The following is a 12,706-nucleotide window of genomic DNA, read 5'->3' as shown; positions in this document are numbered from 1 at the left end:
CCAGTATAGGTCAGTAGTGTCAGACGAGTGGGGGGGGGGGGGGTCCAACATCTGTCACCCCTCTACTCCAAAGACTGAACAGAGCAGCTCCATTTATTGTGTAGCAACCACTGTCCGACACTTCAAACTATCTAACCAAATGAATAGGAGCTGATCTGCAGTCCTAGGCAGTGGCTGCTACACATTGAACAGTGTCTGTGCTGTGTATATCCGACCACCACCTAAGCTAGTAAGAGCTGATAAATGGGGGTGCAGGGTGTCGGACCACCATCAATATTAATAACTGATCTGAGGGAAAGGTCATCAATATTTTCTGCCTAGAAAGCACCTTTAAATTACATTATAGTAGCAAATGACAGTATAATAAAAGCAGATAGAAAACAAACCACATAGTTCAGATGGACCTGAGTAATAATAATTGATTTATCAAGTATTTTAAGCAAATTTCATATTAATTGAAAGACTAAACAGAAAACCTGTCCAAAGCCATGCAATGCAGCATTTTGGGGGTACGGGATTTCTCACCAAGGCGTTACACAGTACTTTTCTCCGAAAGCAACAGAAAGCTGCAGAGATTTACTATCACAGCGCTGTGAAGAGAATGCTTAATGATCAATAAACCAGGAGTAATCCCATCCATAAGCCACTCATTAATCACTTCTGACTTCATTACACCACAAGTGAATCATATATATTCAACATCCTGACAAAAGTGTCTTAATAAGGAGACAGAAAATGTAGCTCATTTCTGTCAATCTATAAATATACAACAGGTGTTAATTCAACACTGCGCTGATCAATGATGTCTATACAACCCTTAATATTAATCCAATACCCTGGTGTGTCTTACACGTACAAATAAAGAATGGACCATTTCACCCACAGGTCCTCTTGTAAAAAGATGATTCTATCCTATTTGCAGTCTCAGAAGTTGCTCCACGCACAAACCAATCCCCACTGCATGCGAGAATGGCAATCAGGTCTGCACTAAAGCAAACGGGACACTAGAGATGGCTTAGGGATCTTCACAAGAAGCGGTAAATTACTATACATCAGATATTACATTATGGAGAGTGTGGAAATAGAATGCCTACTGATGGATAGGCTACTTAACATCTATCGAACCCTCCCTAATTAATCAGCAAAAGGCACGGTTCTGATAAGAAGTCAAAGTCTTTTGCCATCATAAAGAGGGCTTCAAGAAATTGATGCCACAGCTAAAGCCCTCTCCCCCCTCATACACAGAGCCAGGCTGTCTGAGCCCACCACTTTAAAAGGCGTATTCTCAATTTGGGAACTTATGCCCTATCCCAATAAGTAATAACTTCCCAATCGCTAGGAGTCTGACTGCTGGGACCCCAACCGATTCCAAAGATTGGAGCTCTGAAGAGCCCCATGTGAATGTAGCGGTGCTTGGCCATGCACACTGACACTCCATTCATTCTTAAGGAAATCGCCAGCAATAGCGGAGTGTTGCGGTCGGCTAGTCTTAGGCACAATCGGTGCACACTACTGGCTACATTTCTTGGGATCACTGGGGGTCCCACCGAATGAGAAGTTATCCCCTAACCAAGGATAAAGGATAACCGCCAAACTTGAAAATACCCCTTTAAATGCCAAAATCCAAGGAGTTGGATTAAGATCATAGCCTATTGTACATTTAGCTGTATTTTTGGTACATGTTTTGTTTTTTTAAACTACTGCAGGTCAATTCTTTCAGCTTTTTCTTCACCATAGAGAGCAATGAGAATGTGCATAAATGCAACCGTTGCATTTTTGATTAAAAACTCTAACCCCTTCACAACCGAGGACGTACTGATACGTCCTAAATCATGAAGGGGTGATCACAGCTGGATGATGCGGTGAGCCAGCCATGATCCCTTCATGTCTGATTTATACAGCAAACGTGTCTGCTTCGCAGGTGCAGGTGAATCCACGATCCACCCACGCTTGGTAACCCCTTAGATCGCGCTGTCAAAATGTGAAAGCGCGATTTAAATGTAAGAAGAAAGGAAGTCCAGCTCTTTCAGGCAAAGAATCACGTCTTTATTTCATCATGCAGACACAGGGAATAACATGACCAGCACTACGCGTTTCCTTATAGCTCCCTAGAAGGACTAGTAAAATTAAAAAAAAAAATAATATTAAAAACATACACATATTTGGTATCTCCGCTTTCAGAAATGCCCAATCAAAATATAAATTCCAAAACGTCAAAATTATGTTTTTTTGGTCGTCGCAAATTTTGCGCTGTTAGGCGATCAAAACGTAGCATCTGCGCAAAAATGGTACTTTTAAAAACATCAGCTCAAGACGCAAAAAAAAAAAAGCTATCACTGAGCTCCAGATCCCGAATAATGATTGCGAAAAATCGCGCACAAAAAAAAAATAAAAAAAATCGCCCTGGGGTGAAGGGGTTAAAACATATACTCTTGACAAATGACACAAATCTGCATCAAAACATATGCTTTTTATGCAGCTATTTTACTGCCAAGAAAGCAAGTTTTGCAGTCGGGGAGAAAAAAAAAGCCGCAAAAATACAACTTGTGACATTGCCTATGTGTGTTCAATTTTTTATTTTACATTTTATTTTATTTATTTTTTTTTACTTCAAAGAATAAAAGTTCATCAAAAATACACACAGTTAACAAATCTGTTAAAAAGTTTTATCTAGATATATAATGGCGCTATATAATAAATAAAATAAATAATAATAATAATAATAATAATATAAAATGATGGAATACCTGTAGGATGCTCCCTTGAATACCAGAGACGTAATAGAAACAACAACAAAAAAAAAAAAAACTGTTCCAGAATCCGTGGAGCAATAACAAATGGAGGAGTACAGAAGAAAATAAGTGCAGCAATGCCAACTCGGGTACAGGAGAAAAATGAAAACCGTCCCAGAATCAGGGCAGCAGCTCCAACTGAAAGAGGACCTCTCACTGAAAGTACCTCCAAGTACACACCATTAAATTTACAGAACTGCACAGCCCCTTTAATTATACTTTTTCAAACCTTACATAATAGGTAGGCTGGCTTTATACAATTACATAATCAGGTAAGTTTCTTAAACATGTCTTCATTTACTGAGGTCATAATGATCCAGCAATTAGCATTCCAACTAATATTAAAATTAATCATGCCAGTCACGTTTGCAAGGGCAGACCAATAAAAACATATGACAGGCTATTCCTACACATGGGTAAATCGGCCCCAGATTGGACCGTAATGCACGGACTGACCAGCAGGTTTCCCAATCAGGGTGACAGATTCATATATTTCTATGAAGACCGGTCGGGAAGTCCGTCCACTGAGGTTCGATCTCAGATCGATTTATACGGCCGTCTCAACGCACCCCTAATCAGGGTGGACAAATCACATTTGGTCACCATTGGTATGGTGCATGGCCGTGCACTCACCTAATACTAATCTGACAGCATGGAAGCAGCAAAATAGTTATTTGCACCAATGTGGTTTAACCATACTATCAAATGTTTTTTTATGGCCTATGCAATGGAAAGATATAAATGCTAAGTGATAAAAAAAACTCATCGACAGAGGGTTTGTCACTATTTTAACGCTGCACAATCTAAGGCCACATAAGATAAAGAAAGGAAGTCATGCCACGGCATACATATAGTTTTGTATGATTTGTTGCTTTATCTCCCTATAAAATAAATATCCTTGTAAATGCTACTCAGTGAGCAAGGCTTCACCTGCCCGCAGACTGACTGACAATGATGCATGCGGTATGCACACTAATGCAGAGCAAGCAGTCAGTTCCCGAGTGTTGGTGGAGGAAGCCAGATTTACACAAACAAAGCATCAATTCACATAAAACTACAAATTAGGCGGCTTTCACACTACGTTTTTTTAACATGCGTCCTGAACGTATTTTAACGCAAAAACAAATCCAGTGCAAATGCGTTTTCATTTCAATGCATTTGCAATGTACTCGCGTCAACATGCATTCACCTGCGTTTGCGTGCGTTATAGTGAGGATCCAGCGAGTTGCAGTTTTTTAACATTTTTCAAAAACGCTACTTGTAATGAATGGAATGTTTAGTGCTGTAGTGCACATTTGGTGCTGCTTTTTGTTTTTTCTTCATTGAATTGGTCGGTGGTTGACCTCCACCTTGCTTTGCACCCCAATTTGGGATGTATTCCATCTGTCTAGATTTTGGCGGTTGGTGACTGTTCACATTCAGTCATCAGGCTTTGTCCACAGGCTATTTACTTCATGCAGCATTTGCTTGGACCTGTCCCGCCCACAGCCATGACTCAGTCATGGGTACGGGATTGAAATAGACCAGGTGAGTGCTGCTGAGAGCAGTTCTACTATTCATATGTGAGGCCGTATGGCACATTTTATAAAAATATTTTAGTGTAGGACTGCTTCAAATGAGATTTGCCGTGACGTGGCGAAGCAGCTCAAGAAATTGCAATTTTTTGCCAAAAATCTCAAAATTTTTAAAATAAGTACAGTTTGGAATGTTTAGTGCCTTAGTGCACATTTGGTGCTGCTTTTTTGTTTTTTCTTCATTGTAGAGTTTTTGAGCTGCGTCCAAATACTGCAAATTGCTGGATCCTGACTAAACAGCTCGCAAACACATGTGAACGCTGGCATGCTGAGACAGGATCCTGCTTGCTCTACTGAGCATGCCCAGAAACCAGCCTCGGGTGATCAATCCCTCTCTCCCCTCTCTCTCTCTCTCTCTCTCCCCTGCCTGAGAGCTGCGGACACTAGTAACCAATGTAAATATCGGGTAACCAAGCAAAGCGCTTCTCTTAGTTACCCGATGTTTACGTTGGTTACGTGTGCAGGGAGCAGGCAGCCCGGCTCCTAGCAGCTGCTCGTAACCAAGGTAAATATCGGGTATCCAAGCAAGTTACCCGATGTTTACCTTGGTTACGAGCCTCCACAGCTGTCAGAAGCCAGCTCCCAGTCTATCATGTTCCGTTCCACTGACTCCTAATCACATGACTCCAATGCCCGCCCATAAACTTAAAGTGACAGGATCCTGCAAAAGAACACATGCATTTGCATGCGTTTTTTTTGTTGTAAAAGCAGGATCCGCTTTTACAGCAAAAAAACGTTCATGAACGCATGTTAAAAAAACATAGTGTGAAAGCCGCCTTACACAAGCGTGGTGGCGGTCCTCCATCCTCTCTGCAGAACAGCTTTATGCAGGTTTCAGTCAGTCATTCTTCAGGGAGGCATTATGTACTCTACTGGGGCTTGCCGAGGACCCAGAGGATCTTTTACGCCAGTAGATTGGTGAGGGCCATATGGCCTCTATCACCTTAAAGAAAAAAAAAAATCTGGAGACACTGACTGTATTTGTCAGTATCTCTATTTCATGCTACATCCAATAGTAGACAGACATCTGTTACATACTGCACGTAGCACATCAATAATGGTCTGCTACTGCAGTGATTACTGTGCAACTATATACCTGCTCCAGCTTAATCACACAACATGGGACGTCTGCGTCATTACTGTTACATCACTCCGGCTGTGTTCATACTCTATCCTTGGACATTGTTCCGCTTTGGACAATATGGCGTTAATGCCCAAAAATCAATTAGTTGTGTAATTAATGAAAATTGAGGAAGAAGATGGGTTCCATTTATTTATATGGGTGTCTGTTTGTCAGGTTTTTGTTTTAAAAGGGAAAGAAAAACATTATGCTTGCAATCAATTTTCTTATTAAAAAAAAAAGACAGACCCCTATAGTAATCAACAGGGTCCTTCTGCTTCCATTTGAAACACGAGCGCACAAGATTTGGTTTGTTTGTTCTAAACCTAAATGGAATAGTTGAAAAGGTGTGTTCAAGTTCTTAAATTGCTTTATTTGTTAGACAGCATGAACATGAAGTTTGCAACTGACTTGCTTTTTCTATTTGTTTGTCATTCCACTGCAATGAGAGCTTTTATCTTTAATAGTGTACAGCTAGTTTCCATGGACCTCGGCCAAGAGTGTGGCAGTATCTACATTCCAGGAGAAAAGTTCACTTCGCATAACTCTGCCACCTCTCTCCAGTACATTGATTGCTAAATAGCAGATAGCTTGCTCACCTCTCTTTCTCCTTTCAGCTTTTTAAGCTTCTGTTATAAAACGTGCAAAATTATGAGCTGGCAGCATTCACATCGGATTCCTAATCACAGTTCTCAGCTTGTTCAAATGCCTCATTATTTCTATATGCGAATTAGTGATGACTCCAGAAGAAACCACTGATAGCTGAATGTGTCCACAGCAGGACATGTGCTGAGATTTATAGTGCTACCATTACTAAAGCTCTGTCACCAGAACGGTCACTCAATGAGGATTGCCACCCTGCCAGAGACCAGGAATTGAAGAGTCTGTGTAGCTCTGAGCTTCTCAAGAGACAACTTGAGAATACCCAACATAATGGACATGTGAACAGAACCTGATGTATATCAGTTACTTGTTTGTACAAGGTTTTGCTGAGAATTTTTAGGTCCTCATTAGAGGTGAGCGAATCAATTCTCAGTATCCCTGGTGCCACGTCATGCGTGTGTCACGCCTCAACAATGAAGTGGCTCCAGGCCTACAAATAAGAAAAGGCGCTGTGAATTCAGGCTTATAATATATAGTTGAAAAATAGAAAACGAGTTTAATGCCGCGCTAAAAACCACGGATGCTGTATATTTAAAAATGTCTCTTTTATTTCACAGTTCTACGCGTTTCAGAGACATCTCCGTCTCCTTCTTCAGGAAAAAAAGAAATCGTGCCGCTTCTGAACCATCAGGACACTCACAAGCGATCATCGATCATAAGCGGTTGTGACTGGCACAAACTCACCAGGTGAGTGTAACATTCCTTATTTCCTTCTACCCTCAAACCGGGTAAGACCCTATTGCGCTTTTCTTTCCCTTCTATAGTGAATTCAGGCTTGTCGTGCTGCTCTAAAAGGGTCCTGAAAATTGATTTGGTCATGCCTAGTCACCATAAAAAAAAAAAAAAAAAAAAAAAAAAAAGATTGGCGAAAAGCAAGAGGTTTTTAGCTGATCAATCATAATTGCTGATGGGGTTCACACTAGACACTTGCGGCATAATTTTCATTAGTCGGTTTCTAGCCTCCTGGAGCTCACTTAGGCACATACAACTCAGCCTTCCATACATGTAGATCTACTGTATAGATGACCTCTTCATTCATGTTGCTTATATAATGCCTACATAAGCCGCAGTTCTGTAAAAGGCTGTCTAGTTATATAAAGAATTTCCACACTAGCATATACCGTAGTTCCTACAACAGTCAGTCCCCAGGGTATGAATGAGATACGTTCTTTAGCTTTGCTCCTAACCCGGATACGTGTAGGTTGGAACAGAGCTTGGGGGGTGAAGCAAAACACCTCCTTACTCTGGTTTGCTCGCCGCCCGTCATACTCTTCTTTCAGTCGTTGGGGGCGCCACATCTCCTAGCCTCTTCAACATAGGCCAGAACTTAACTTCGCAGGCAACGTTGCGACCTTATGATATGCAGCGACCTACGTGGCCTGGACAAGGCCATAAGTCCTGGCCTATAGTGAAGAGGTCAGGAGCTGCAGCTCACCCGACATTGGAAACTCCGTAGATCTTAGTCCACAAAATCGGTGGGGATGGGGGAGTCTGACACTCGATACCCTCAACTGTTGTTAGTTGGTGGCTGGATGTAAACATTAGACGGAGTGGCTTCAGCTGTTATTAGCTGGATGTAAACATTGTATGGTGTGGAACAGCACAGCCAATCGGTGAAAGCGCCACGTGTCAGACACCCATCGATACAATGTCGAAGACCTATCATATGCCCAGACACCTCCTTTAACTACACAGATTTCTAAGCCCTTAATTTATCTTCACTGGACAACCCCCTTTATCCCCTTGCTGATCGGTGGGTGTCCCACTGGTCATTGGCAGTTCGAAAAAATTTTAAGGTCAAGGTCACGGACCACTCCTGGCGGTGATTCTGCGGCGTCTACTGACGACATGTCTACAGAACAGCTCTTCTTCTTCCGGACAGCTCTATCGTTGGGGCATCACTGCCGACATGCTGAGTGACAGCCGACTCCCTAATGCCCAACTACGGGGAGCTGGCTGTCAATCACCGTGACGTCAACAGTCGCATTCTGATGAAGAAGCGCTAATCTGTTGATTTAGAGCAGCTGAATCACCGGCACAACAGGCAAACAGATTGCTCCTTCCAGCCTTTCGCCGAAAATAAGTGTCTTATTTTTGGCCCCAAAAGATGTGCTAGGCTTATTGTCAAGTGGTGTATTGGGTCGCCCATTAATGGAAAATGAATATCAAACACCCTTCCCCCGCCCACCCCTCTGCAGTGACGGCAGTGATTGGCATGTAAGTTAATGGAAATTATTATTCACCCAATTGCATATGCCATATTCCTGCCCACCCCTCTGTGTCGGCATCAGTGACTCAGTCAGACGTCTGGCCATATTACTGCCCGAGGATCAGACTGGCCGGCGGCTCTTCTGACCTGAGTGGGTCGCTCTGTATTTCTGTGTAGCTGTCACGCTCAGGTGAGGAGAGAAGACGGACAGTGTGAGCAGTGCGCTGCGATCTTTGGGCTGTAATACCAATAGCAGTCTGACAATCACTAATGCCGACAAGGAGGGGTGAATATTCATTTCTTTCATTAACACACATTCCAATCACTCATAACGTTTCAGAGGGGTAGGCGGGGGAAGGGGTGAATATTCATTTTCCAATAATTTCCCTTAATTAGCCAGCATGTGACTAAACGTCTTGGGCTACACAACTGTACACCAATAAAAGTTATATATCCTGAAAGGGCTGCTCAAGCCTTATTTCAGGATACTATTAGAGGATGGTACATTAGGGCTTATTTTTGGAGAAGGACTTATATCATAAGCATACTCCACGCTTATTTTTGAGGTAGGTCTTATGTTTGGGGAAATAGAGTACCTTCCTGTTTTGTTTACCATACAGTGACCCTATTTAGCTGATCACTTCGGCCCTCTACTGTGTGGATAGATGGTAACTCGTTATCCCCCCGTCACCCCTACAAAAAAAAAACAAAAAAAAAAAAAAAACACAACACATCACTAGCCCACCAGCCATCACTTTGTACTGTCCCGTAATAGTCAGGACTCCAAAATTATGACTTTCATTTTTACTGACATCCCTGGAGCCTTGACAGATGCTACCTCAGTTGTATAACCCCGACTGTGGGCAGAATATGACCAGCAGTGACCTTCACCTTCACAGAACGGCGGCATCCTGCCAGCAGGAAGCACCCCACAAGGTAAATGCCACAGCCGGATGTAAGGCCAGGACGAAAGGCCGGGACAGACGGACGAACTGGCAGTCTAATTGGTGAACGGATGAACGTACTGACTTGATTGATGGACGAATTAATGGGTGAATTGACTGACTGAATGATGGGCGGACAGACTTGACAGCCTGACTGACTTGATGGACGGATGGGTGGTGAGCTGGCTGACTGACTTGATGCACAGCTTGATGTGCGGACAGACTAGACGGCTTGACTGACTGATGAATGGACTGACTTGATAAGCTGACAGACTTGACGGCCTGACTGACTTGGATGGATTGGATTTATGGACTGATTGACTTGGACAGACTGATTGGCAGACAGACTTGACGAGCTAACTTAATGGCCTGATTGACTTGATGGATGGATGGATGGATTGGTGGGCTGACTGACTGACTCGATGGACAGATTGATGGGCGGACAGGTTTGACTGATTGATGGACTGACTTGCTAAGTCTGTCCGCCTATCAAGTCAGTCCATCTATCAATCTGTCCATCGAGTCAGTCAGTCAGCCCACCAATCCATCAAGTCAGTCAGCTCGTCAAGTCTGTCTGCCAATCAAGTCTTTCAGTCCGCCCCTCAATCCGTCCGCCTATCAAGACAGTCCATCCATCAGTCAAGTCTGTCCAGCCATCCGTCTGCCTGACAGCCCGACTGATTGATGGACGGACGAATTGATGGGCTGACTGACTGACAGATTGATGGACGCACAGACTTGACAGCTTGACTGACTTCATGGACGGACTGGTTGGCTGACTGACTTAATGGACAGATTGATGGGCGGACTGGCTTGACAGACCAATTAATGGACGGACTAACGGATTGATGGGTTGACTGACTGACCTGATGGACAGATTGATTGGCACACAGACTTGACAGCTTGACTGATTGATTGATGGATGGATGGACGAATTGACAGACATGCTCACCCCACACTGTTATTAGGCACAGCAGAGGCAGGATAATGACAGCTCTTCCTCCACTCAGCAGACATGGAGGCCGCCACCATTATCCCCTGCTGAGAGGCACAACACCACCAATCATTACTACTCAGCCATTATCGGCCTAAAAAGCGTTATAACCCCTCACTACGGAGGCGGTCCCGCCGCTATTACCGCATCAGGGCGGCGACGAGAGCGAGGAGGAGGATTATTTACCTCAGGAACCGTCCGCCATGTCACTCAGGGCACTAACAGCTCCTGCTCACCGACATATCCCAGCCAAATAACCGTCTTCCCGGTTCTCTCACGCATACACACACAAGGCCCGATAACCCACTCACCGTATACTGTTGTCGACGATATAACGTGAACCGAGGAACGAGCAGCAGTCCGGTTACCTCAGCTTCTCTGACAGCGTCTTCTACTGAAATACTGCGCAAGCGCAGAAACACGGTCAGCCTAGAATCCACGCCCCCTTCCCTCCTCTCACCACTGAACCGCCATCTCGTGACAGACGCATGCGCAGGAGAGAAGTGGTAATGCGCTGTCACGCAGCAGAAGACGAGTTGCCACGTGACTGCCCGGGCTGTGCGCTTGCTGCTACGTTTACGTAAGTTTTAGTATTCACAAATGGTAGCTGCGCCACGTACTGGAAGGACGTCATTAGAAAGTGCGTACAGGGATGCGTCAGGCGCTGATGGGTTGCTATGGCGACAGTGTACAGCGGCCTTGTCCTAGCCAGCCTGAGCTGATACTTTATATTGGGGACTTTTAAAGGGGTTGTCTACCTTTGAGGGCAAATTTTATTTTTCTTAAATGCATGTAATTGGGGTTAAAAATCATTTTTGCAATTGGGTTTCGTTAAACATTTTAAATCATTTTTCTTGTATTGCCTCTGCGCTATGTTCCGTATTGCTGGCTGCAGAATGAGTTAACTGAGAATTTGTCATTGAGCTCTAGCTCTGATGGGAGAGTTTTGGGGGGCTTTAACTCTTTTATCTTTTTCTGAGCTCCTTTCTGGTCATTTATGACCACAGACCACATCAAAGTCTTATATGGAGGGAAATAAAGAGCCAATTCTCCAATTCTGGCGCTGGACCCGACTCTTTTCGTTGCCCTGGTGCGGAGGCAATAGGGGTATTAAGACGTTAATGGAGGCCCACAGCTGCCACTAAGCCCTAAATTAGTAATGGGAGACCCTCCATTACTAATCTGTAAGTGAAAAGAAATAAACACAAACACCAAAATAATCCTTTTTTTTTTAATAAAAGACAAAAAAATCACCACTTTATTAACCCCAAAAATACCCCTGCAGGTCCGACATAATCCACACGAGGTCCCATGACGATTCAGCTCTGCTATATCTGAAGTTCACAGCGAGCGCCATAGAACATGAGTACCCGCTGTGAGGATCAGGAAAAGACTGAGCTGCGATCAGCGGGGCGGGGGAAGCAGTGCATGTTCAGTGAAGGTAATGAGCGGCCCGGGAAGTGAATGAGCGGCCACAGGAGCAGTGTCACCGGTGAATCGGTAAGTATGAAGCGCTTGCTCCTACCCCTTTGCGCCGGATTCTGGTCCTCATTGACTTTATATAGGGACCGGCATCTGGCGAGATACCAGGGATCAATCCCCTGCCGACCCCGAGTCAGCGGTGGATTAATCTGCCAGTCATCCGAAACGCAGGGACAAGACACAAAAAGAATTGACATGCTGCATCTTCAAAAAACGCAGCCAAAAAAAGACGCACTGTGAGAACAGCATAATAGAAACCTCATAGACTTTGTTGGAGGAAGGAAATCTCACCTATTGTACTATCACCCATTCCCTATAGACTGTGAGCCCTCGCGGGCAGGGTCCTCTCTCCTCCTATACCAGTGTGTTTTGTACTGTTAATGATTGTTGTATGTACACCCTCTTTCACTTGTAAAGCGCCATGGAATAAATAGGGCTATAATAATAAATAATAATAATAATAATAATAATAAAATGCATGCATTTGGGTGTTTCCTTGTGACCACAAAAGCTCACCAAAAACGCAGTAAAAGATGCATTGTGCACATATAGCCTTAGAGGGAAACGCAAATGCAAAAAATTACTTTTAACCCCAAATACATGTATTTAAGTAAAATAAAAGATGGATAATCCCTTTAAACCTTCTGTTGGCAATAGCAATAAGGCAGAGGCTATATACACCTATCGGCTCATAAAGTAACACTGAGTTTTATAATACTCAACATTTACGTACAAATTCGGGGAAAGTAGAACCCCATGGAGTCACCTGGGCACTGTACAAACCGTCTTCGTGGCATGATTCCGCCAATTTTTTTCTTTACGGTGACATCAAAACATTCAAGAGGCACACAAACCGGACATGGGAGAGGTTTAGGCCACAAATTTTCAGTAACCCCTCCACAGTATGTAAAAGTCGGGAAGTACAGTT

The 12,706-nt window shown here is 43.7% G+C and overlaps 1 protein-coding gene across 1 annotated transcript in view; it reads right to left on the bottom strand.

Moving 5' to 3' along the window:
* Positions 1-10,746, bottom strand: part of DEDD2 (death effector domain containing 2) — a 40,474-nt gene extending 29,728 nt beyond the window's left edge. The window contains exon 1 of the mRNA XM_075328355.1: positions 10,608-10,746. The gene's annotated coding sequence lies outside the window, so the exon portion shown is untranslated. The remainder of the gene's footprint in view (positions 1-10,607) is intronic.
* Between the last annotated feature and the right edge of the window lie 1,960 nt (positions 10,747-12,706).

Source organism: Anomaloglossus baeobatrachus, chromosome 11, assembly GCF_048569485.1.
Source record: "Anomaloglossus baeobatrachus isolate aAnoBae1 chromosome 11, aAnoBae1.hap1, whole genome shotgun sequence".
Classification (NCBI taxonomy): Eukaryota; Metazoa; Chordata; class Amphibia; order Anura; family Aromobatidae; genus Anomaloglossus; species Anomaloglossus baeobatrachus.
The sequence above is the reverse complement of the archived record's forward strand: the minus strand, read 5'-3'. Positions and strand labels throughout refer to the sequence as shown.